Source organism: Anas acuta, chromosome 5 (assembly GCF_963932015.1).
Source record: "Anas acuta chromosome 5, bAnaAcu1.1, whole genome shotgun sequence".
NCBI lineage: Eukaryota > Metazoa > Chordata > Aves > Anseriformes > Anatidae > Anas > Anas acuta.
Genome location: NC_088983.1, coordinates 45612050 through 45639858, shown reverse-complemented (window position 1 = coordinate 45639858; position 27809 = coordinate 45612050). Strand labels below are relative to the sequence as shown.

Genomic DNA, 27809 nt, shown 5'->3' with positions numbered 1-27809 from the left:
CAAACAAAACAAAGCAAAACAAAAGCATTAAGTAAACATGTTGGAATGTACAATGGATAATGGATATGGAGGGATGATCTAGTCATGCATGCTAAACAGATACATTTATGAGTATAAATTTAATTAGCATCTGGAAATTAGCAAGAATAGAAAGAAGGGCAATGTGTTCTTAAGTGAAGGCGATGAATAGGTACTGTTTGGTGCATATAGATAAATGAGGATTTAATTTGTAAGGCATAATAAGCCAGGTGTCCATAAAATATATACGTTATTTTAATTTTTTTTTCTACTGGATATCACAGCGGATAATGATGTAACACTTCAAGGTCAGTCTGTTTCTACACATTTATCTCTTTTGGGGGATTTGTTTTTTATATAGCTAACTAAAATACATAACTAACTACTAACTAACTAAAATTCATTTCCCTTGCAGTTACCTTTCTTCCCATGACAGACCCTGTCCTTATCAGTACCAGTTTAAAGCACATAGAAAGAAAAATTTCCCCATATTGTGTTATGGGAGAAGCCACAGAGGCAGAAATAGAATGATAAAATCAAGTTAGAGGTTTCCTTAGGGCTTAAAGAAGTTATACTTTCCTGTAGTTCCCCACAACATCAGTGTTGAATAAAAAATTAATTCAGATCTAGTTTCAAAAGAGAAAGTTCCCTACAATCACTGTTTGCGTGGCTAATATTGAAAACAGGTAAGTGTTTTAGTGATGCAATCTCAAGCAGTTGAGAGAGGTGTATTTCTCCTTAGAGAAGAGGAACCCTTGAATAAAAACTATGATGAGTTGACTTTATTCTTATTTTTGCCTATTATTTTACCAACATATTTGTGATGATAAGTAAGCCAGTCGTGTTTTTTTTTTTTTTTTTTCTTTTTCTTTTTTTTCTCCTGTGTGTGTGTCTAGATAGCTTAAGATATTTTACAACAGAGTATTATTTTATGTGACAAATAGCGTGTGATGGAAAGTCAGCTTTAAAGCTCTGCACAGAGCCATGAGCCATGGTCAACCTGAGACCATTTTAAACACAGGAATGGCCCTGGTGGGTGAGAGTTGTGGGCCATCTAGTCTGATGTCGGTTCTCTGGTGTGGCTTGTAAGGGACACTTGCAGAAAGAAGTAGGGGGACATGGCAAGTGTGTGGCAATCCTGTCTTGGGCGTCTGCTTCAGCTTCCCTTGTAGGGATTGGAGCACTCCGCACACTCGACACCTGCGAGTTTTGAGGCCTCTATAATCAGCTCGTATTGGGAGCAAGGTATGGGGGATGGTTTTCTGCTAATCAAGATCTTTTCAGGGTGGGAATGTAGTGCTGTGTCAGCCAGACTGCGTGTACCTCTCCCTTTCCTGCCTTGTAGAGAAAGAAAATATGTTCCAACTCTAAACTGTCAATTCGGTATCCTAAATTCATTACAAAACACTGAATTAAGTGTAATGCACAGCAAGGACTGGGAAGGTAGCTGTCTGGAAGCATGAAGGAGGGGTAGGCAAGTTTTGACAAGTGCATATGGATCTATAAATGAGAGCTGCTGTCTTCTCACCATGCCTAGGATCTTTTCCTTTCCCCAAGTCCCTTTGCCTAGTACAATCTTCAAAACACCCAGACTTTCAGTGTTTTGATGATCGTTCCTGTTTTTTCTTGTTAATTGAGGAACTTATGTCTTTGCTAATTTTACATTTGAAAACCAGACGGCCTTTGTCAAAGAGGGATTTAGTTGCTGCTTTGATTTTCATTCCTCAGTTTGTACATTGACTGAGGCACGTTCCTGTGGAGAAATGCGAGTCCAAGAGCAAGTCCTCGTATGTGTGTCCCTGTGGGAAAGGGGATGCATTTCCAGATGCATAGCAACTGGAACTAATATTTCCTGATGCTTGAATCTGAAAACATTGTTTTAACATTGGTTTTAAAACAGAACTTTCTGGGTTTGTTAAAAAAAAAAAAAAAAAAAAAAAAGTTAAACCCTAAGTACTGTGTGGATCTATGAGTTCCCTTTTCCCTGTCACCTATAGGAATCTCATCCATCTCCTTAAGCATTTCAGCAGAGACTACTACCACTTGGAGTGAAAAATTAATGACAGCAGGAAATCCTGTTGTCCCAGTGATGGATAGGACTGCAAGGGTTACATGTTGCATTTTGGTGATGTTCAGCAGCGTGAGGGAAGATTAGTACAGTCTTTTTTTTTTCTGTTTTCCCATGTTTCTGGGAGTGCCAGCACAGACCTTGTAGCTGGGTAGCAGAGCCAGCCTCTTCATCAACATTTTGATATTTTCAGGTGCTGCAGCAGCTTCTTGGCATTTCCAGCAAAATTGGGGTGCTTGTTTGTTGCTGCTATTCTTCAAAAATAGAAGGCAGAAGAAAGAAGGTTTCTTTTTTATTATTATTATTGTTATTATTATTATTATTTATTGTTATTTTTTCAGCTGCTGTCCGAACAAACCACAAGGACATTTTATGGGAGAAAGTAAAAGTGTTTTTCTTCAAACCAGATATCATAGGGCTACTGCAAGCAATAGCTGTATGCAGATTTCTGCAGGAGGAAAAATTTTGTCACTCTGTCTCTCTTTTATAAGGAAAGGTATTAAGCACCCCACATTTTATGCTGGGAGACATTGCTCCCAGCTCCTCATGCAGTAAGTAGCTATGTTGCACTGGCATGCAAGGGATTCCAGTCGGACTCAGGGACTATTGCAAAGGAATTGAGGAGGAGGAATATTTTGATCACTCTTTGAGTGTATATATATATGTATATATGTATATATAGTTTTGAATTAACACACCAGTGATGAATATACCTACTTTAAATGGCTTTGTGGTGGTGGAGGGAGAATGAACTACCTCTTACTGACAATTGTTTCATGATAAATTTAGTGTGGCAGTAAAAAAAGGGTTTACATTTGTACGTATGTCGTTTATGAACAACAGTTTTCATCCATTTAATAATGACCTCGCTTTTCTCACGAGAACAGCACAATTATCAATCTGTCTGTATGGTTTCTGTGGTGCAAGATAGCACGTCCTGTTACACTTAATCGTCTCGCCCATCTGTGGAGCGCTAGTCTCGCCGGAAGACACCTGCTTTCTCAAATGTTATTTTAAGGATCAGATCCATTGCAGTTGATTGTGTGACGCCTGTTACGGTGGTTGTGCTTGAGGAGAAAGATGGGTAAAAGCCAGGCTTCCTAGCAGGCATGTGAGTTAGCAAAAACAGCCGCTAATTAAAAAAAAACAAAAGACACATGCACATAAAGCCCATGAGCAAACATCTCTCTCTTTGCATAAAGTATTAAAGTTCAGCAAAGGATTTGTCATAAATTGAAGCTAATGGTTAATTTAATACTTCTTCATTCTCTTTTGGCTATGGAAAGTACTGTCTAGATTTGCTAGGGTTAAAATAAGCAGGGAAGGATTGAGACGTTGTCTGTGGTTTTGCCCATGAAGGCTTTGCTTTATTTTCAGTTTATTTATCCATTTTTTGGTCTGAAAAAGTCCCAGCATTTCAAGATTGACTCAGGATTGGCAGACTGGTTTTTGAGCTTAGAAATCCTCACACTGACATTACAGAGCAGGAGAGAACAGGTTAGGTACAAAGGTCTTTGTACTTCCCTTACCCTCCCGAGGAGTGTGCTTCAAAGCCAGCACTTTGTAAATTATCTCTCATTCAGGTTCCCCTTTTCCTGTGCTTTACCTCTGAATATCTGGCTGGCCAGATAGGGCTACCTGCACCGTCATTTTGCCATAGGGGACAGAAAACCTTGAGCATCCCCTGCACAAATACCTGAGAAGTGCTGGAGCAGGTTACTTCTCACTGAGCAGTTGTGCCATCCTCTGGGCTCCACAAAGAAAACCTGCTCCCCTCAAGTCCACACTCCACTGTTTTAAGTAAAATCTTTTAACTGAAAATGTAGCTTACAGCATTATGTGTGAGTTGGTGTACGTGCTCCTAAACATTTTCGTGTATTTCTGAACTTTAGGTTTGGCAGGAATAGATCTCTAAGAATCCAAAAAGTCTTGCCACGTAATATAGGATGCCTTAAACATAATTATACAGACTTTGGAGGTTTATATAAACTTTGGGTAAAAATGGTGAGATACAGTATCTATTCCTGAGTTTTGGAACTGTATTTGCCACCCGTTTAAACAGGCCTGCCATATAAATGAGTGTACTGTGATGCTGGACTGGGGTTACATGAGGAAGACCCTGCTCCTGCCTTCATCTGTGTAAATGGTAAAAGCTTACATTTACCAGAGCCAAGTGGCATCAGGGTAATAGGCATCAATAATTACTAATAGCACTATAGTATTAACATTATTTACTGAAACTTTCTTTATATGGAAAGGTGGTCTCTTGCTGGTAGGAAGGAAGGTTTTACTGGATTGTGTAAACCTAGAGTGGAAGCCTAAAAGAAAAACCCAGCAAGAAGGATTGGTTACTGAATTAATGGATTTTTTATTCACTTTCTTTTGGCTTGAATTACTGGCAGGGGCTCAGGAATAGTGATGAATACTCTGTGTAATGTGAACTCCTAAAGCGATGCTGTGCCATACCTCTGTGCTTATGCAGCAGAAGTCAGGGTGAGAGCAGGGTGGTGGCACTGCCCTTCTGCGAGCCCTGATGTGATGGAGGACATGTCCCCTACTGAGCAATGCCACCCAGAAAGGATGTAAAAAGGGAAATAGGTTCAGAAATGAGCCACATGTGCAAGTGTCTGTTTAGCTACGCTGGAGGAAAGTTTAGGGTTGACTTGATCACAGCCTACATGACCAAACTGAAGTTAGCCAAATTCAAGTAGTAATAATATATATAAAAAAAAAAAAGCAGTTCATGTATGTCATAACGGATTTCCTATCAGTGGAAATTCTTCATACCTAGAGTGTATATTGTGTCTATTTCTAAAACACTCTTATTTAGCTTAAATAGAATCCCAAGAAAACCTGTAAGAGGCCTGTGTTATTTTGGGACATCACGAAAAAGGCCATATCTATAAAATTTAGAATCCATGATCTCAGATTAGTTGTCTGCTGTGCTGTCTTTGACAAGTGGGAGGGATAGCAGTGTGCTGGGTTTTGCCACCGTAGGAGAATACTGAATGAATTACGATATTTAATAGTTCTGTAGGGAGACAGAGGGATATAAGTGACATGAAGGAAACTAACATTATCTTAGTCTATGAAAGAAGCACTACAGTAATAGGAAATAATAGGCTACTAAATTTGACTTTGGTTGCAGGCAAGTTCCTGGAGATTTTAAGAGCTCAGATCACAAAATATATGGGGAAGTGTGCTCTGATAAAAGTTACCAATGTGGCTTCAGAGGGAATACACTTTATATGGCACAGCTAGGTAAGTTATTTTGTGAAACTCATTGAGAGGACAAAAATGTGATGAAGGTAAGAAAGGGAAACAAATGTAAACTGCTTGAATCTTACATTAAGTCAAACAGCAGTGGCTAGGATTGAGAAAAGGGACCCATTTCTGAAGATATGAGGCCCATATGCATGACCACAGATAAGCAGAAGAGCAAGAGTGGCTAAGAACTGTGAAAGAAAACAGAGGGATGATCCTTAAAGAAGTAATTTTACATTTGGTGTGCTAAGGGTGTATTAACAAGCATTTAGTAATAGCTTACCCATCCACACTGATGGCAAGTGGAAGTTTGCTTTTAAAGGAAACACTGCCAAATCAACACTGAGCACCTCTGGAAATTCTGAGAATGGTATCTGGATCCTTCGAGCTGAGAATACATCTCATGCTGCAAGGAACATGGATGTAACCTAGGAAAAATAGCAGGTAAAGAGGATTTAGTTTAGTCTCTCTCTATAAGCATACTGAATTTACAGCAGGTGCACTGTATCTTCAAAAAATTATTTCTCCCTCCTATATTCCACTCCCCTGGCAAAGAGAAAAACAAACAAACAAAAAAAAAAAACCCTCAAACAGAGTTATAGGGCAGAGGACGGTAGCAGGTAGGACAAAGTGTTTAGGGAATATGGCTTTATGAGATATTTATCAGATGTCTGACGGAACAAATTCAAGCTTCTTTCTTTTCTGCTTAAGATTTAGTGCATAGGAATCAGCCTTCTACAAATAAACTGTAAAAGGTATGACTGGAGAATATTATACTAAGATAGATCAGAGTCTTTTGTGTCTTACATGAGTGCTAGTGCACAGATAGCAACACAACTCACATCAACTCCCCTCAAAAATGTTGTGTCCTAGTATTAAGTCCATCAAAGTTGATTCCAATTATGATGTTTTCCAGGTCTCTAAAACAGAGCAGAAACTGTTTAAAACCTGCCACATTACTGTGGCCGTTAACAAGCACAAATACAAGCTGAATCACATACTGATTGATTTCAGATCTTATTTCTACCCATTCTATTTCTTTGTTCATATCTCCATCAACACGTCATGTTCACAATTCTTATACAACAAATTAAAATGAAGATAGGCACCAGAATTAATTTGACCTTGTGTTTTTATTTAATCTTGTGCGTTTTCCATGTAGAAGAGATACAAAAGAACAAGAAATGGATTATTCTAATAGTGAGGTTATGTCATGGTGCTAGTTTCCCATGCTAGCGAGACTTAACTATGCAGCTGATCCACTAAGACTTGTTAGAAAGCAACCCAGGTGGAACCAAAGGGGGTCTCAAAATGGAAGATTGACCTGTAAATTCATTGAAGTCCTGTCCTTGTACAGATACATTGGGTGTTGCCTGCAAACAACCTACTTATCCCTTATTCACATTTGTGTTCCTACAGGGCATTGCTGTGGAGAGGGAAACCTCCTACCCTACTGGTGGCCAGCAGCTACTGAGCTCTTTCTGGCTTCTTGAGGCTGTCGACAGACATTTTGTCTTGGCTCTGGCAGCATGAGCAATGCAGGAGTGGTGGTAGGACGACATTAATTCAAACCAAATCCCAGCTCTGATTTAGTACACTGAAGTGTCTGCATACCACCCACACTCGGTAGAGCAATTTTTCAGGATCCTTGTCATCTGCAATGAGTATGTTAAACCTTTCTGAATTTTATTTGGGCTGTGTTTTACCTAGTGGAACCTCTCTGTCACCACTTTGCCTGCACCTTACAGTGGTCATGAATTGCATTTCAGTCATTTGCACTCTGAGAAAACAACAGTGATATTTTCAAAGCCCGGTTGTTCTCTGCTTGTATGTGTATGAGCAAGAGACCTATGTGAAGTATTATCTACCTTACCAAGTCACAAAAAATAAATAAGTACAGTCTCAGCCATAACATAAAGAAGCTGACCAGAAAACAGAATTAGTGGTGACATAGCAACTATTGTGGCTCTGCAACAGAATGAATAGTATAGGAGCACAATGCGTATTACTCCTGCTGTTGTGGCTCTGTTTCTCATATCTGTGGAGCAGTTTCTAATACAAGCATAGCAGAGAGCCAGCAGAAATACTACTTAGCATAGCTACCCAGCTGTGGAAAAGCATTAAGTAATACAAACTCTGTATTGGCATAAACACAACTTCCTTTGCTTCCAATTTAAACAATATTTGTCCTTCTCATCGCAGATGCTTCACTTTCTGATTTTTTACCTTCCTCTTATTTTAGTTACTTGCTAGATCTGTTGCAGGAAGATCACAACAACATTTGTGATAGCAGTTCATTTAATTTGAAATTTAAATGTAAAAAGTTTTGACTGATAAACAAGTTGCGTATGTGAATTGATTTTGCAAGCTGGGACACTCATATCCCTCTTAATTCTTTAGAAGATCAGAAAATCAGTGTAATTTCCTAGCTTTATTTATGGCTATGTAATAGATTACATACTTTCCCAATGTGTCTAAAATGCCATTATAAAAGTCAACGTGCCTGTAGAACTGAGAAACATGAACAAGAAAGGAAATGTTTGCCTAATTCAGGTATGTGCTCATACTAGGCTTACTTTTTGATAGTTGCTAAGAGCTCCTGGAACTGTCTGAAGCTTGTGGGAGATGAAAATGCTCAGCAGTGCTGTAGTTTAATTTGAATAATCTGTGAACTTTACCAGCAGAAAATAAAAGTAACCTTTGTTTTGCACAGTTCCTAATTGAATTGCGGATTTTTTATTCATTTATTTATTTTTACCTGGAGTTTGGTGGAAACAAAGACAAGCCAGGATTAGATACCCTTTTGGAGGAGCAGGTCAGTTGGTAGCTATTAAGCACGGTGAGACAAGTGCAGCTTCTAAGTGAAGTACCTGAGTACTGATCCCCAACTGGGATCCCCCAGGAGCAGAGATGGTGGCTGAGGAGCTGGCTGCAGCCTGCCCCATTGGGGTCGTCCTTGCCTGAGGACCTGCCATCAGTGGTGTTTGTGTCAGACTGTGTGCTTCCTCTGTGCTGAACAGGTCATTGTTCACATGGGTAAGGAGTTGCTATCTCTTCCCATAGTTCACAATCAAATTAATGGCATAAAGGGCAGAGTTTATTCAAGAAGTAAACGCAGACAGTTTCAGATTTCTTATTCATACACTGGAGAGTACTGTTCTAACAAATACTGCAAAAGTCTGTAATGTTGGGTTCTACTTGACATAATGTTAGTGTTAACTCTGACAAACAAAACTGTTGCTCAGATCTTCTGTGCTCAGCAATTAGCTACCGTGAATGCTTTTAAAAATAAATTTATATTAAAATAGCTATGGATATGTATTGGATATTTACCTGAGAATTTTGTTGAGGGGGGAAAAATAAAGAAGGAAAGATAAGTTGGCCAAAGCCATATTGGTAGATATGTGCAGAGGCACAGATATTGCAAGTACACAAAACTTAAAACCTTGGTGTTTATCGTTATTAAGATTTTAAAATCTTTATGAAGTCTTGAATTGAGGGTTTTTTATTTTCAGACAAATGATTGGCTCTCTAGTTCAGTCTACAGAAAAAGAAAGCCATTTGTTTGTGGAAATTACACTTTTTAGGTTGTTGCTATAAAATCTTGTACAGCTGTCTTTCTTACTTTTTAATTTTGAGGTTGCATCTCTTTTATTGACTTGTGACTTGAGGTGACAGAAAAACTCAGAGGATATTTTCTGGAGTTTGGTGTCTGAGTTGAGCTTATCATCAAAATCAAATCAGTGTCTACAATGAGCCAGAGTAGGTTTGATAATAGATACATGCCTACAGTTCACAAAGTCTTTAAAAATTTTTTAATGCTACCCACCAAAGTGCACACCCCATCCACTTACTGCTCTGTACAGAAAAGTGGGATTTCAGTGGTATCCAAAATGGTATTCCAGAGACTGTAAATAATCAGGCTAAAAATGGAGATTACCTCAGTGGAACCAGGACATAGGAACATATTAACATGTTGTTATGACAATAAAGTGGAGCGGATTATTCCATTATAAACCAAAAACTGCAGCGAACAAAGTTAATTACAGGAGCATCCTCATTATTCACAGTTTTATGAGGACCTAGCTCTCTTTCCTTGCTGTTGACTCCCAAGTATATGAATGTTGTAAAAATATAAGATGTCAGTGAGCACAAAGTGCAGTGTGAAGCTGTTCAGATACCAGTCCAAGAAGCATTCAGTAGAAAAATATGACAGAAAACAGCGATAACAAGAGGAGTTAGGTTTGCTGGTTAGTTTACAAGGACAAAGGGTTAGATTAACCTAAACCAAGTCAAACTGTTCTGATTTTAAAAAGCTGTGGAGCTGCAACCCAGTGTGTGGGACCAGCGGCAACCCTACCCCTTAAGCTGTTGAGTTTACAACTGGACAGTTGTGTCTCAGTCATCCCATGCTTGCATGTGGTGGCCTGCTAGTGCACAGCTTGCTCATTCCTGCTCCTATGGGCACACTTTCCATAGTGCAATTTTCTCCACGTTTGTCTCAGGCTTTATGTCTGTTCATGCATCCACAGGCTTCTTGGTTGCTTCAGAAACCAGCTGACCCTTTTCTTGTAGCAGCAAGCTCTGCTCCCTCTCCTGGGAACTCTTTTGGCTGCAGACTCAACCTGTTTGAGTCTGTGTTACAGCAGGGATGTTTTCTAACTCTGTGGGGGCTTGTTTGTCTTCAGCTTTTTGCTTTCTCCAGCATTCGGAAGTAATTACTGAACAATTAACAAAAAATAAAAGGTCCTTGAACGACACAGCAGACAGGTTGGGCTGCAGCACTTTTGTTCCCCATTCTTCATTTGTTTTGTGATCATGGGGGAGTTGTGCTGCCTCTTTCCCTCCCAGTCTTTATCTGCCTTATTTGTTCAGGCTGTGAATACCCCATGTTAGGAACTGTCTCTGATATATCTGTATTAGTGTTTAGATCAAACAAGCACCAGTTTATAATGTAGGTTCCAGGCTCTGTTGTTGAATATATTGGATTTGCAGGCTGCTCCTATGCTATCCCGAAAGAGTGACCTTGATGAAAGATGACCTTGGCAGAAGCTGGCTGAACTGATGGGTGTGTGTCTGGCACAGGGGCTGATGTTGAAGGAGACACCAGGCTTCCTGGCTGGCTTAGTATCTGACTTACTATGCCCTGCACTGCCTCTGACAACCAGATAATGACCAAGAGCCAAACACCAGTGGCTTTTTATGGATGTCCTTTTTAAAGAGAGAGTAAGCAGCGTGGGATTTTCACCATTTACACATAGTAAAACACTGAAGAGAATCTCTTTTGAGTCTATATGCATTTTCAGATGCTGCGTTTGTCATCCATGCATCCTGTGCCAGGGTATTCTCTGTCCCTCCTTGCAGCCTTGTTCTGAGCCTTTCCTCAGTCAGTGCATTAATGTATACGGTTGCTGCTCAAGGAACTGGAATTGCATTAGGATTTCAGCATTTATTATGGTAAAGAAGTTTCAGTGTAAATTAAGCTGAGAATATCCTATAGAACAAAGCTGCTGTGTGTCATGATGCTCATTAGACATCCATGCAAAAGGTGAAGCTGTTTTTATTCATGTTGAGTTTTAACTCAGAGGATAAGCCAGAAGGAAATACCCTAAGTGTGTTTCTTGACACAAATGGAAGCACCTGTGCACACAAGTCATCCTTTGACTCCTGTCTTGAGGGCTTCCTAACAGATAACTCATTATCTGTACTGAGAGCATCACATGCAGAAGATTTGCAGATGCAAAGACTCTGTTTATACTTATCTGTGTGGACTCCATACACAGACTTTTGATACTACTGGTGACAAGACTGCTTTGATTCGCCTATCACCATGTATGAGGTGGGCTAAAATGCCTTGTTCCATAGGGGCAGCACTTTCATAGAACATGTGCTTTCTCCTTGCCATGCTTAAATGTTTTCACATGCTCTTTCTTCATTAATCTGTCTATTTCACTCTCTTGCCATCCACTGAAAAGATTTCTCCCTTATGGTTTATTGGTATTTACAAGTATAAGACTTTCTCTTGAGCTGCATGCAATTCATTTTTAATAAGGAGTAACATATACTGAAAGCACTTATAAATGTTCCGAGCCTGTGATTCTTAATTGTGCTGTGTGTATTTTGTGAAATACTGCTATCCTTCACACCCTTTTTGCTTGCAGAGTTACAGTGTGTTATGTAGTAGCAATAAATGTTAAATAACCTGCCTGCCACCCAGTCCCACTTTGTGGTGCTTGTATAATTACAGAGGCTTTTGGAAATTGCATTGTGAGGCTCTGATTTGATGGTGACATACAAACATTTCACTGTAAACACGCTTTCATTACATGAGATTTCATTACCAGAGGTTTCGGCTCTAATATCCTCTTTCCTTTGAGGATCAGGGCCAACATTACAGTAACCACATTGTTAGCAAGAGCAAGGTGAGATTAAGAGTGTGGACTCCATTGATCGGGGAGCTTCAGAGTAAGGGTGCTAAATATTCCTTATTAAGTGGGAGCTCAGCTTGGCTGTATGTGTAATGACTGCACAGAAGCATTTGAATTATGTTGCCTTGAGCAAGTTAGGAAAAAAAAAACGAGGTAAGATTGATATCAGATTCTTCACCATTTATTTTTCTGTTATTCATGGGTAAGCTACTGATGTCTTAGCACAGAGGCTGCCACTCTTTGTGGGAATGGGGCTGTGGCTCCCCACCTCAGGTGGCTGAGTTTCACACCTAGTACTCAGGCTGTAGAACAAGCACTTGCTATAGCTCGAAACATGCGAATATATTTCAAAGACCAGGTGTATGACCACAGAGTGTGTGGAAAGCCATGAACCCCTGCAGCTCCCAGAGCACCACATAGATTATCAGTGACTGCTGATCAGACTGCTGTTTATACCAGCCCAGCATTGGGCCCACTGGGCTCTGGCTCTTCCACAAAGCTCCTGAAAATGGTTCTCTTGTCTCCTAATAAAACTCTATTAGCATCCTTGTTACTCCAGCGTGTGCACCTTTGTAATTAACAGCTCACAGATGCTGTATTTTCTTCCTTGATGTTTCCCTCCCCTCTATTTTTGCCTTGTTTCCCTTTGTGAGTTGGTGAGGCAGTGCTGAGCTTGGTACTGGCTTCCCTTGACAGTAAGCATTAAGCTGTTGCAAGCGTCTCCCTCAGACTGTTAATTGTCTTGGAATAATTCATTAGTGAACGTGCCTGCTTTCTGCCAGCTACGTTTCATTGGTGAAAGCCAGGCTGGGCTTGTGTGCTCCTTTCCAGCCATGGCCCCTGCTCATGGCGCTAACCTCTTTGTTCAGAGGAAGAAATTGTTTTCCAGCCCATGCACTGGGGAAAGATTCAATTATATCAGTACATGGAGGGGACTGCCGCTACGGAGGGTGGCGGGCACCAAGCAGGTGCTGTCTGGTGTGGAGTTTCAAAGGTGGGCTGGAAGGCGCTCATTGGGTTTCTCTGCGGTCGTGTGTTGCAGGCATGCCAGGCATTTCAAGTGCTGGCTGCCATGTGCTAGCTTCTGTGTTTCAGCTGCTATAGTAAGTTCACTTATTCTGCTTCTCCACATTTAGTACAACACGGATTTTCAATAGAATCTAGTAAAAGCAACAGCTAACCCTGGATCAGGGTGGGCTGGAGTGCAGAAGCTCCGGAGAATGTATCCCATCTTTTGGGGCTGACCTCTTTGTTTTGATCAGCGATGTCATCTCTAGCCTTTACACCCATTTACTACTTTCCACTGTTTTTTTGCTTGAGGCCCTGATCTCAGTTCTCTAGAAGCTACTCTGCTTCCACTGCCTGGAGTGGGTTTCAGGTCTGTCCCACGGGACCCACTCTGGAGAGTTGCTTGAGTTCCCTAGAGCAGGGCAAGTCCTGGAATGAGACTGGGAAGAGAAAAGTCAGGAGAGGTCTGACCTGACCTCTGTGCTCAGCCCCTTGTAGAGCCCTGCAATAGCTGTCCCCCTGGAAACAAATTGCTGTTCTGCAAGGCTGTGGGGTGCAGCTTCTCCTTGCTTCCTCCTCTTCCTCCTCCTCCTCCCAAAACACTGCTATGCTGCCTCACACTGGCTCCTGCAGCAGAGCTGCTTTCCTGGAAGCCAAAGGTGGGCACACAATCTGTTTCACAGATGCCACTTGGCTGTTATGGGAGCCTCTCTTTTCATCAAGCTCCACGTGATCAGATGTGGTAGGTTCAAAAGCCCTTTGCAATGCCTTGGGACCTCTCCCTTCCTTCACCTCAGAGCCAACCAATCTTTCTGCAGCCTCATATCAAAGCGCCGCATTACAAAGCATAGCAAAGGTTGGGTGGTATTGTACGTACAGCAACTGCAGCTCAGCTTTTATCCCAAATATGTATATATTGTTTTCAAGTCCGTGTGAATGAGGAAGTTCTAATGAAAACTAAAAATATGAGTAGTGTTGACCTTCAGGAGATGTTTCCTATCCCAGCAGCTCAACTCAGTCTGCGGCTGCTGCTGCTTTTCCTGGCTGCAGATACAGAGGCTGAAATGAGCAATCAGCTTGTTTATGGCAGGTTTTAGTGCTCCTCTAGTATAATAAAAGAGGCTTTAGCAGAAGGGATTTGGTTCTCGTGTACTTCAGTGTTTTCTGCTCTGTTTTGCTCCATAAAACCCAGGCTCTTGTTTACAAGAATTAGCAGCTTCCCAAGGTTTCTGCTGATTTTGAGGAATCAACCCCTTGCAGCTATGTGACACCACCATGCAGCTCCCACTCCACCCGGTACTTGCAGAATGACTGTTCCCTACGTGCGGTTGAGCACTTGGATTAAACACCTGCACAAAACAATTGGCACAACCCAAAGGGCTGTTAGAGGCTCCATATCCTGTTTGGGAATCACTTCAAGTGAAATTAATGATTCTTCTCTGCACGCAGACTTTTTAAAAAGAAATCTGTTTTTATATGTGCAATTAATCCCAAGCAGTCGGTGTGCAGTATGTACTGTTACACATCAGTAAGACAGCAGCTTTATGGCTTTTAATTCCATAGGGTGGGTAGCGTTTTAGACAACAGCTTTTAAGATAACGAAATCCTCACATAGGTGGTAGCTGTGGCATGTGCATATCCCCCTGTCCATTTACTCTTTAGTTTTGGAATGAGGGGGGAGAATTTCTTATTTTAAAGGCATTTAACACTGACACCATCTGTGGTTACTGTGGCTCTCCCTGCATTACATAGGTATAGTATAGAGCTAAATTATTTTCATGGCAGAGATTCAAGAAAAGAAAATTTCCAGTAGACTTAGTGTGCTGATTCACAGTGCTGTCAGCTCTTGTGATATTATCATAAGTTTTGTGATATTTGGTATTGTTATAAAACTTCAGGCCCTCTCATCATGGGATTGTTTGAAACTCAACCTTCATTAAAAAAAAAAAGAAGAGCCGGGGGGGGGGAGGCTCTCTCCTAGCCTCAGAGAAATGCTTAAAATAACATTTCACCTCCTAAGAGCCACAACATCAGGAAGCAGGTAAAGTTTTCCTAAACACTTTTTTTTTTTTTTTTTTTTTTCCCAGCCTCTGGGTTTTTTGAAGCCCATCAAGCTTGTTATTTGGAGCCTGATTCTGGATTTCAAGTAACTGGGTTTGGTGTAAGGAAGGTATGGCCAGCTTACATTTTTGTTTGTGGTTTGATACTTCAGCCTGATGTTCAGATGAATGACTTTATTTACTAGAGGAGGGTTGATATTTTACTACATTTGATTGCTATACTGTAGGTTGTTTCACCACAGCCCTCTTCACACCAAACCAGTGTTTATCCCAGGATCTCCTACATGCATAGGAGCAATTAAATTTCTTTTGGTTTGGCAAGTAATTTAGCAAATAACAGTCTCCAGACAGAGATGACCTTGGTCTTGTGTTGTAGAGAGTTCTCATATCTGTGTCAACCAGCTGAGGTTAAGTATAATGAATTCTGGTGGATCAACTGTGCTTACTGCTTCTACATATGTGGTCCAAAATGAGCAGAAGTATTTTAAGCTTGTGCTACTGTGGTAGAAATCTGTTGTTCAGTTTTAGCTGACATCTATTTTCTGCATTTTACTTTTCTCTCCTGCAGCTCTGATTTAACTGTGCTAAGCAGAACTGCATAACAAAAATGAACTTTTGATTGAATATTTAAAATCAAACTGAAATGATAGACCCTCTGTGGTTTAGAATCAAGCTAATAAAATCCAAGGGCACTTCACAGATTTGCTGCTTCTTATGAAGAAGAAAACATGTCCGTCATCTTTTACCAAACTTTTCTCAGCCTGGTCTAAAGGGATTTTGCCCTGTTCACACTAAGTTGGACTATACAGTCTGTCACGGCACTAGACATGCCACTGAAGCCAAAAGATATTTATATACAGATAGTGGAACAACCTGCCTGACGCTAGTCTTAAATCAGGAAGGGCCTGTAGATGGTGCTGTAATCTAGCTGAAAAAATAGGCCTACCATGAGGCTGGCTGGAGTTTTCTTAGTTCTTCTTGGAAATTAAACTCTATTTTGTCTAATTTCATATGTGGAGCTTTAAGAAATCATAGCAAACTCGGATCACTTAAGATGAACAGATATAGAACCTGCAGATAGACTTAGGGGCCTTCCAGCTCTGAGCCCAACCTCACCAGAATGGCACCATGGAAGATTTCTGAGAATTGTGCCATTGACTCATCTACACACTTTAATCTGGGAACAGGCTGAATGTCATAAAAATTCAGGGCTCTTGCATAACGATAGACTTTCTCCAGGAGAAGCAAATGAGTAGAGGAAGGCAGACAAAATGATTTGGGTTTTCCACCAGCCTCATTTTCACTCACCCAGCCCTCCCAAGAAGCCGCTCAGCTTTACCCTGCAGGTTACATTGCACCCGGGCTCAGCTGTGGGTATACTGCCTGCAGGATTTGTGGAGTGCCAAGTTTACCAGTAAAGCAGATTTTAGGAGAAATAATTTTGCCAAAGAGTTGGCTCTGTCTAATTATGAGCCTCCCTCAGTAACTGCAGGCTCGGTGTCTCCCTCCCTGACTGTGAGTTATTATTGGATTCTTTACTCTCTTTCATAAACTGCTGATTGGTGGCAGATTGTTTAGCAGCTGCCACCTGCTATAGTGCTTGTTGAATAAATTTCCCTTTTTAGTTCTAGAATAGCCTTGATCTGGTAACAGCTCTGGACACATTTAAGGGGGAAAGGGACAGAGATAATTGTTTTCTGGCAGGGTTCATTACTGGTTCAATGCAATTTTTCTGTGGGTCTTGAGTCCGAAACCGGTAAAACATGTAAATATGTATTTTGTGTGTGAATAATCTCTGTGTTCAGCAAGCATTTAGGCATGTGCCTAAGTTTGACCCGTTTTTCCAGGATATAAGTGTTCTCCTGACCTGCAATTTTTGGCATTCTGGAGCCAAGCTCAAGTGCTCTGCTGAAACAGGGCTTATGTGAATCCTAAATGGCCATTGGAGGTTGTTCTGAGATTGAGATGATACTTGAATCCTGGAGAGACTATGTAATGCCCAGAAATTTAAGGAGAAACTGTAGGGAGAACACTTGTCTTTTGAGGACATTTATTTTGGGATACTGAAGTGGTGAAAGATGGAGATGCAGGGGGTGAACTCTCCTCTTCAGCCTCATCTAAGCATAGAGAGCGTTCCTGTGCCCTCCGGTCCTGATGCTAATCTCAGTGAGCCCAGAGTTAGTTACCATCTGTACCTCCAAAGCCCCCCTTTGCAAAAGGTCCTGGTGACTTTGAGAAGAAAGGTGCAAAGGGAAATGGCAGAGATATAGCAGCACATTTCTTAAAAATGCTATGTATGCAGGAGGGTGGGAGGGTTAAAGGATGTCTGAGGAGACACCCATTTTTTCCCTTGTATGTCTTGGCTGACAGGGTGGATTCTCCCAGCAGGTCCAACCCACTTGAAGCAGCTCTGAAGTCACTTCTTCCAGTAAAAAATAAAGCATTTCTTGAAGTAGGATTTTTTATTTTTTTCTTTCCCCAGCAGAAAATCCAAGAGGAAGGAGAAAATTAGCACGTAGCTTTCCACATGTAGGTGGCTGGCCAGTGTCTTTGTTTCACTGTGGTAGGAATGAAGGCTGTTTTGGTAGGAATCAGGGCTGCTTGGAATCAACTAGATGGGTTGTGTGAGTAACTGATGGATTCATCGCTTGCAACAGCTGCCATCACTTTTGTAGTGGAACTTCTTTAAAAATAAGAATAGGAGGGGGTAGTGCCCATTGTTCTGGCCAGAATCCAACTTGGATAATTGTATTCTGCCTACCTAAAATTGTAATGGTGTGTTTATGCTTCCCAGCTCTGAAATGCCTGAGGATTCTTTGCTTGAAACTTGCTGTTTAAATATTAAGTTATTAGTTGAGTCATCAACATTAATTTTATTCTGTATTTCAATCAACAAATAATGGTTCTTATTCAGGTAGTACAGACCCTTCATAATAATATTATTTTAGTGGATCCATGCTAATAATGCAGTTTGTGCATTTCAATGAGAGTGTTTCCTATGGTCTGAGTTTCAAAGATGCGAACACACACTGACTTAACGTGCGGCTGTTACTACACAACAATCTAAAAATCAGGCCATTCACATTGAGTAGTTCAGAAACATCATGAACTGACCTGTATTACCGTGTTAAAAATGTTCCTTTGTTTTCATTTTCAAATTAAGTTAACCTGCTGCTTAAATTACATATATTTCAATTTGCTAAGAAAGTAGTACTTAAATAAACAAAGATGTAAATAGAACTTAATCAGTTTTTTAATGTCTTGGTCAAGGTCATTGCTTTTAGAGCTCTCTGGACTCCCAGGAACATATATGGAGCCAAGATCAGACTAATAGATTTGTTAGGTTGTATCTAATAAAAAAAAATAAATAAAAAAATGTTGCACTGTGTTCATCTTAATTTTGATATGGGTGTATGGAGGGAAGCACAAATGTAGGCTTAGAGTTTGCAGGTAGATTTGATACTGGTTTAAAACTTAGATCCAGACAACCTCGCATTGCAGATCAATATACGGACCTTAGTTTTAGTGTGTCTCTCCAAAGCATCCCCCCGAGGAACTTGTTGGATGCACCAAGCATGAACTCTTCTTCAGGAAGTAGGTTCAGGCTGGGAACCTCAAAGCAGCTGTTCTGACGAAGAGCTGGAAGACCATTCTCACATCCACTGATGTCTCCACTAGTCTATAAGTCCCTGCTGGGCATCAGACCTATCTCAAAGGGCCTGGCAGACTTCATGCCATGTCCTGGGCAGTGACCTTGCTCCTGCAGGTGCAGCTTGGCTGGTGCACGGCTCTGAGCTATCCCTCTGCGTGCCCAGGCCCACCCTTCTCTTGCATCTCCTGCCTGTGGGGTCAGCGTGAGGGAGAGGACTATTGTTCACTGCCTGCTCCTGCTGAGTGATGTGGGGCCTTCTCACACCAGCATCACTCTCTTTTCAGGGTCTACTCCTTGCGGAGGTGCTGTCAGTGCTGAAGAGCCATGGAAAGCCTCCCTTCCAGGCTTCCAGCCTCCTCACGCTGGCTGAGATTCAGGCAGTTGGAAAAGCAATCTGCATAAAAGAGCGAGGAAACCTTTTTAAACCTGTCATCCCTGTTCATCGATCAAAGATTATGATCCTACTTTCTCATTGTTTTATGGAGAGCATTTGTTTGTTTACTGCTTTGGCAGCTATCGGTACATAAGCAATGCACATACTATAAATATACCCATTATCCGAAGGCCCAGATCTGCAAGCACTGCCAAGCACAGCACTTACTGCCATGAAGTTGATAGAAGTGCTCCAAACAATAAGCACTGTTCTTGACAAGGTATTCAGATTTTTGTCTTTATTTTTTTTTTTTCGTCGCAAAAAAGAAAAAGATGAAACCTATCCTAACAGACACCCAAGAGAGAGGCCAGTCACCCGTTGCTGAAACATGCTGGTGAAGGGCAAATGGGAAGGAAGCAGCAGCAGGTGGGTGCGTGGAGGCACAGCTCAAGCATGTATGCTGGTAAAGCACAGTGGCTGGAGTTGTGGCTGCAGCATGCAGAGGCCATGGGAGAAGTCAGTGCCCTGCATCAGAAAACAGATTGTGTGGAGCATTGTGAGGAAAATGCTATCAGCTGAAACAGAGCTCAGAAAGGAGGCAAAGAAGAGAGAAAAGAGATTGGTGAGGAGCATTGGGTAGGAAAGAATATTAGGCCTAGCCAAAGGAGAAGGAGGTTGTGGGGTGCAAGAGAGGAGATGATGAGAAAAGGAGCAGCTTTTGTTCATATATCCAGTTCTTTTACCTTTTCAGGGCTGTGCCTTGTACTGGGGAGCGTGGAGTCAAGGGGACCTCACTAAGTGATGGGCACAGTGGTGATGCACGTTTCATGGTCCCCTCTGGCAAGTCAAATGCTGAATCACTTGAAAACATTAAAAACTCACAGAGAAACTTTGTTCTTTGTCACGCTTTGTGTACTTTGTCAGAGGGATTTTTCAGATGGAGATTTTGTTGCATGAAGGAATAAAACCATGCATTATAGTCACAAAGATTAGTTGTTAGACCTGTTTATGCACACAGCCATCCAACCACTGTTATTTGCATCCATATAAACAGAAGCTATGCTAAGGTCTGGCTGAAAATCAAACCCATTGTGAGCTGCCTAGAAGGCTTCAGCAGATGGGAGCCATATAAATAAAATGTGGTGTCGTTATTAACTGGCCTAGCAGTTCGGCGCATTTCTAACAATGATTATTTGCAATGACGTGATGACTGTTCTATTTTGAAGGGTGAGTTTATCTTTTATACCGGACTGAGACATTTAAAAGCAAAATACACAGTCCTTCCTCTTCGGGGGCAATGATGCTTTGAATCCCATTGTTTCCTGCAGTGTATGAAAAAGGGAGCTGCTGCACAGGTTGGATTAACTTCAGTGCCAATTGTATTAGCAGATTCATGTTACAACTCTGTAGAGCTGCTTTAATTTACCTCCATCATAGTGTGGCACCTACTCTCTCACTTCTAGCCTCAATAACAGTCGTCTGTGCTTTCCTATTTTGAGATAAATATATAGCTAGTTTTAAGCAAAGCAAATGTTATTTGACAGTGAACTGTCTGCCTTTTATAGTACCACTATGTCATGCATCAGAACAAAATAAAGACTCGTACACAGAGCACACCAACATTTGGTTTGTGGAAAAAACAAGCTGCTCCTATACATGTGAATCCAGTGAGCAGAAGTAAATAATTTGGTTTTCTCAGTGTGATACCTGTTTCCTGACCAGCACTAAAATACTCAGTTAGGAATTATCTCACAGGCTAGAGATAGCCTAGAATGGCTTGTGGTGACCAGGCCTTTAAATCAGGGAAAGACAACCACCTATGCATACAAAATGGCTATTTTTCATTTATCACATGCGTGAAAACTCCCTCTTCTCCAGTTCAGCCCTACATGTTTTTTCCTAGGCTTTCTCTTTCTAATTCAGGAGGTGGTAGTTGTTGCTCTTCACATTACCCTCTCTATCCCACCAGGTGGAATGAAAAGCAGCTTTCTAGTTTTTTAACCCATCTTATTGCCTGGGCATAGTGGCTCCCTTTGCATGTGTGTGTGTATATATACACACACACATATATATTTAACCAAAGATGATTCTTCTCAACACTGAGATCCTGTTGATACAAGATGGCTGTGGCCCAACTCTACCAATTCAGCAGCTGAATTCCCTTTCTGGAAGATTTCACAGTTCACTTTTGTTGAAAGAATCCCCTTGTAAAAATACAGATTGAGAAACTGAGATCTAAAGTCTAACGAAACTGGTAGACTGCAGGAGGAGGCCAATGTTGCACCCTGGTTACTCTTACCTTGGTGCTGCTGGTTCTCAAAAGTGGCTTTTGCTATATCTGGAAGTGTGGCACTTCCAAACTGAGATAAGTCTCACTTGGAGTTAGAAAATCTTTGAGTAGTACTTGTGAGTTCTTGGGTGATGGCTGTGAAGTAAACGATGGTAATGTGAGCTCAGGGAGGTGGGCAAGGAAAGTGTCATCTCCAGGAGAGCCACCTCCAGCTCTGCTGTTCTGATGTCTTCCTCCAGAGTGAAAGAATCTACCAGCTCTTGAACCACCATCCTATCAGTCCAATACTGAATTTCACAGTCTTCTCTCCTGATACTCCTATGTGCCTTTCTCATGGAGCTTAGTATATATATTGATCAAATGCTGGGGGAGCTGGTGTTTAGGGAGTGCAGAACAGAACTCAACTTTGGCCAAGCTGTGTATTGCTTAAGTTGCCATCTTCTTTAGCCTGCATCTGGATTGGTTTTTATCTTTTTTTTTTTTTGGGTCTTCTTTTTTTAAATCTTTTTTTTTTTTTTTTTTTTTTTTTTTTTTTTTCCAGCAGCGCCTCAGAAACATAACCAAAATGACTAGTGCTTTACTGCTAATAAGAAAGCAGAGATGACTCACTACTACTAAAGGTGAGTTATGTAGAGTAATTATATTTTAGTGGATCTGTTTATGAGTTACTTTCCCAGACACAGAGATATTAAAGCTCATCCTCACAGCCCTGGGTGCCATCTCCTCCAAGGCTGCAGAAGCTGAGCCAGCCACAGCATTAGCACTGCCACTGGCCTTGGCACACACAAAGCATTGCATGCGTGGGCTTTCACAAGCACATACACACACAGACACACACCTGGAGTACAGAGGTGAAGAATATTTTTATGACATAATTTTTATGGTAATCCATTTCAATGGTTAATTTAGTTTAGGGCACTGATTTATAACAAGTTTATAGATCTTTTTTACTATTCTTTGTTGAATTATAGAGGTGGCATGTGTGAAATGGAAGTACTTGGCCTATTGTTCTGCTCCTCACGCAACCAGTATAGTTGAGACAATAAAAAGATCTATAAAATTAATACATACAGAGAGAAGGGGACAGAGACAGAGAGAATATGTAATGCTTTAGAGTCTGATATCACATTTATCTCTCCCAGAGAGGTTAAGACTCAGAATTTACTTGTGGAAATACCAAGAAGATCTTACCCTCTTTTGTGGAAATTACTTCTAACCATCCAGAGTGTGATCTCCTTTATTTATAAAGCCAATTTTCATGCTGTAATTTTTTCCTTTTTCCTTTTTTTTTTTTTTTTTTTTTCCCCTCTTTTTCTCTTTAAGGCTAGAATCACATTGCTTTCCTACCTGTTTGGAAGTAGGCCATCTGTTGCTGGCATGGAGCTTGTAGTCAGGCCTTTATGGAGACTTAACTACACTAAGATTTCAACTCCCAATTTTTTTATACGAGTACATTATATCGTATTTAAATACACCTGAGTGTGAATGTATGCACTGTAATAGACATATATTTATACATCTCTCAATAAACTCAAAATGTACTCACACATATTAACTATGATGATAGCATTTTTATCTTACCTGTGTTACACAGTTTTCAATGTGTACTAGTAACTACACAGCTGCACTCAGCTCTCTGTTTTACCTCTATTGAGTTTTTTTTCCACTAGTTCAGACTACTGAAAAGTGATGTATTTAAGGTCTGGTATCTCTGACTATTTTAAGACTTACTGGCTTTCCAGCCACGTTTATAATAAAGTAGTATTTGCTTCTAGCCCTAGGAGATACTAGTAGCCTTTCTTCCATCTGTATCTGAATGAGTAGGGAACAGGGGAATTTTTACCTAATTTTTCTTTATAATTTTCTGTGGCTATTAGCCTGTATGAGATGCCAATGAGATTAAACGAGATATAAAACACACCCCAAAATAGTACGAGTCCTGTGCTTTGTATCATTAACACAGTTCCTTTGACTTACTGTTGGTTTGCTCTTGTACCAACAGGAATAGCAGTGCTCTTTTCTACCTTAGTTAGAGGTGTACTTAGATAACTCTTAATCAAAGGTTTAAAAAACAACCCTTGCAATGAAATATGAGCAAGGCAATTAATACACATTAAAATGGTGAAATCACTTCAGAGACATTGTGTCTTCTCCAATATGTGCAAAACTCTTAGTTCTCCAGTGACATACTTGCAAGCTGCTTCTATTTTAGACTCTCTTCTTTTCCTAGTCTCTCCTTTCTGATTAGTTCTCTGTATGTTAAATTGGGTAAACAAATAGGTAGTGGGTAGATAATTGTGAAGCTGGTTGATGCCTTATCCTCTCATGTGCATAAAGGACAACCACTTTCTTTAATATACCTATTCATGTACCATCCTTTCTTCTGCAAAGTATAAATATATGGTGATATGAGGTCTGTCTTCTTGTCACAACACGTCACCACTTCTATTTGTACAAAATAGAATAAAAACACCAAATATAATATTGCAGTAAAATGCAAAGAAAATTCGTGGTTTCTACTGTCAGAGAGGAAAGGCAGAACAATGACTTCAATAGAATTGCTGTTTACCTTGTTAGGTGTTAAAGAAAACCAATTTATTTCATAAACTGCGAGTCATTTGAAGGCTTCAACAGTTTTAACAGTTTAACAATTTTTTGTAAAATGGATATTGTTTTCTTCATTTGGCATATCCATTATAATAAGCAACAGAAACCAGGGTAGTATAGGATGAAAGAGTACTCCTAGGCCAGAGTAGCCTAGGATGAAAGTAACAGATACCGATAAATGACCAAGGTGCTAATTTTCTTTTTAATATACAACCTCCTGTGTGTTTTTTATTTGTTTGTTTGTTTTCTACTCCAGAAACACTTAAGTAATAAACCTGCAATATCTGGCAAAGCCTAACAGTTGGCAGGAAAGGCTAAATTACATCATCTTAGGGCCCAGCAAACTACTGAAGATTATTTAGTAATAAAAATGGACATATGCTTGATCTCTACATCATTCAAAGATACAGACAAGATCGTCCAAGCATGGCTCTTTTTGGGGAGTTGTTCTGTTAACTAACAGTTCTGTAAAAATATTCACCATAGCTTACTGATGCAGACATCTCGAGCTGAGTCATACATTAGAACTTTCTAATATATATATTTTTTTTACTTCAAGTCAACATGTTACTTCCATCAGACACTGACTTCCAAATATGTGAAAATATCGTAGTACTTGTAGTAGTAATACCATAGACTACAGTCATAAGCAAGGCAATATTCAGGCATGCAAAGCTCTGTCAGAGGGTAAATGCCTGCAGGTAGCATAACGGGACAGAGAGGCTTATATTAGCTTTGCCTAGTTTATTTAACTTTATTTGTAAACTTCTAACAGAAGAGTTGTGGCTGGTTTACTGGATGCATAATTTCCCACCCATTTAAGAGATTTTTAAAAATTATTTTTATTTATTTTATTTATTTATTTTTATTTTAGAACCTGCTTGGTTTTGGGATGCAGAAAGAAGAACTGCTTTCGTATCACTTGAGGATAAAGTTTCATTCTTTATTTTTCACTTGAACCTAGTGTCAACAATTGTTTTATAGTTAACTCCTGTCAAATTGCAATCTCTGGTAAGGTTTTGTAATACCTTAGAGCCGATAGAAATTAAAGGATAAAGAACCAATTAGTTAAACACTCCATACAGTGATTACGTTTGCTGACCTTGTGTCAGAACATTATCACACAGATACGTAGTGGTACAAATGGCTGACAGCTGTGCAGGATCACTCCATTATCAGGAGGCCAGAGAATCTCCCTGCCCCAGGAGCCATAGTAAGTAATATAAGGACCTCTTGGTTTGAGAAAGGATAGACTTTGAGTCTTTGGGATCCTGGGGTGGGGATTGACTTCTACAAGTTTGTGAAGAGTTAATATAAGCTAAACTTCTGGGAGTGTGCTAGCTTTAACAGTATCTGCAGCTGTATCTAGAACCCATGTCTCTTTGGAGGGATGTACACTTTAGTAGTTGGGTTTCTTGTGTGTCTGTCTGCTGAACCACCTCATCACAGGAATGAAAATTTAAACTCTGATTTGAATCAACTATTGGAAGAACTTATCAGGGAAATGGATAGGCTGATGGATATCAGCTGCTATCTCTACATCAAGGTGAGTTTTTCCAAAGGTATTAGACTTCTCTCTTTTATTTTTCTATCTTTCTTGAAGTGGTAGAAATTATTATTTTTTTTCCCCCCCACTCTATAGCAAAAGTTTTTGCGTATGTGGTAGGAAGAAGATGACAAAAGATGAATCACTTTCCCTCTGTTAAGGAAAAATGATTAAAATATCTATTAGACCTAAAGAGCACTTATTTGAGTGCTGTTTTAGCCAGCTCATCCTTTAAAGAGCTTGATCTACAGAGGTGCGGATGAATCCTAAACAACTGTCTTTGGCAAATCCTTAACAGAGGAGCATGCAAAGGTGATAGTTATTTTTATTTTGCTTCTGGCATCTGTCCTTTATTGCCTTTGATGTGGGTAGCTGCTTACCCCACCTGAGCCTTATCCAGCTATGATAAGATCTGCTGAGAGCCTTCCTTCTGGCTAGGTCAGGAGCTTATTTCCTTTGGAGTTTGTCAGCTGCATGATGACTAATTGTACTACAATAATGAATGCTGTGAGCTAATCACTGTCCACTTATGTAGAAAACCACATACTGTTAGTACATATCTGAATTATATTGGAGGTTTCCTGTTCTCACCTATGGCATCTTCTTTCTGGTAGCAGATACAAATATATTTCAGGGGTGAATGAATGGTGTCCAGAGCATGTTTCTTACATGCAGACGGACTTTGCAGATGAAATTCATGCCTATCATCTACAAATTTTCTATGCTTTTCTCTATAGAATCCTTTGCAGGAGCCTTTTGACAACAACTTTGGGCCTGTAAGGGGCAAATAACATGAAACACGTTTCTAATGAGCAATAATTACAGGTTTAAATAGTTGGCACAATCAGTGTTCAGTGATTTCATTATTAGATGGCACTGTAATTTATGCTAATCCTGATAACGGTTCCGGATGAGAGAGGTCCAGACATAGGCGATTGCACTGCAATTATTTACACCCTGTATTTCTGAAACAATAGATATGGTAATTTGGAAATCAGATGACTGTGATTTCATTTATTCTGGTACGAAACACATGTAACAAGTTGTGTCAACAGCTATAAAATTAAATAGGATTATTTGATTTCCAATTCTAGGTTTATTCCTTGTTAGCTTTCTCTGCCCTAGAAGACCCATCAATTGAAGGAAGTTGTGAGAGGGGGAAGGGAACTTTTTTTGTGAAGACTTGGATTTTTTTTTTTATAAGTTTTTCTACCCTTCCGTGAAGCTTGCATTTGACTACAGGTTCTCAGTGCAAGCAAAAGCGTGGGGTGAACCTCATGAGTCTACTTTCATCTATCTATCAGCTTTACGAGTACTCCAGTGCTCCACCTCTCCCAACTTTCCCTGACCATTCCTAAGTGATGGGTTCTTGTGGTTCCTTGCTCCACTGTGCTCTTGAGCAAGTAACCATAAGTAAATTGTGAAATTTCAAATGAAGACATACTAGTCCCATGAGTGGCAGGGTGTCCCACCAGCTCTGTTCAAGGAAATGAGGCTGACTACAGCGCTTGAGGGGGAGTCACATAAGGACAGCCTGGTCTGCAGTGATTGATGTTTACTGGTGACTTGCAGCTGAGCGCTTGCATTGAGTGAGCTGCATTATTGCCACCTGGAGATGATGCTTGTGACTGCAGTCACATCCCTCCATCCAAATGTAGACGTGTAAAGGTAACTGCTAAATAGTCAAGTTATTGATAGAAATCTTGGAGGTTGAAATGTATTAACAAATGACAGGCAGTCCCCTAGAACCAAAGTGCTGGGAGTCTTCTATAACCGTCTCTGGGTGTCTGTTTTCTTACATGCTGCTGCCAACTGGAGCTGCCTCTCTCTTCTTCAGATTAACCCTGACAATGAGTGTTCCCACAGGCTGATAACTCAGGTAAATGTGCAGCAGGGAGTATACCACAGAGGCCTGGGGAAAAAGAAATGGAGGTTGGAGTGTTTGCATTATGCAGGAGCACCTGCACCCAAGTCTCAGCTTCATTCCTCACCACCGCAGTCATGCCAAACAAGTCAATTAGACTGTTCAAGTGTTTAAAGTTAAGCCCATCCTACGTGCTTCACTGGACTGGAAGATCAGGTCTTTGGTATGACTAAGTGGGGATAATAGTCTGTTGATTGTTAGAAGTTCCTGGAACAATCAGAACTCTAGTCACTCTGCCAAAACATTATTCACTGTAATTAGGACAATGAACATCACTACACTCCTGTTCACTTCACCTCTCGTCCGTTTCTCCTCTGATGAGCTTGTACAATCTTTCATAAACAGATACTTCAAATTTAGAAAATGCTATTTCTATTGGTGGGAATAGATGTGCATATTCTAATAGGGATTTTTTTCTTCCCAAAACAGTCTGGACACTGAAGACCAACATGTGTATACTGTATTTCCATTCTTTGATTGCTGGGACTTTCATGCAGTATCTGTGCTGGAAGGAGTAAAAGGAGGCATGCAAATTCCTTCTACAAAAGTTTGCATGCATAAATGTTGGTAT

At 40.4% G+C, this 27809-nt stretch overlaps 1 long non-coding RNA gene across 1 annotated transcript in view; it reads left to right on the top strand.

Annotated features, from left to right (window-relative positions):
- Positions 1 to 25384, top strand: part of LOC137857668 (uncharacterized) — a 64240-nt gene extending 38856 nt beyond the window's left edge. The window contains exons 3-5 of the long non-coding RNA XR_011097222.1: positions 19198 to 19297; positions 21703 to 21781; positions 24643 to 25384. This is a non-coding gene — a long non-coding RNA (uncharacterized lncRNA). The remainder of the gene's footprint in view (positions 1 to 19197; positions 19298 to 21702; positions 21782 to 24642) is intronic.
- Positions 25385 to 27809: the final 2425 nt, after the last annotated feature.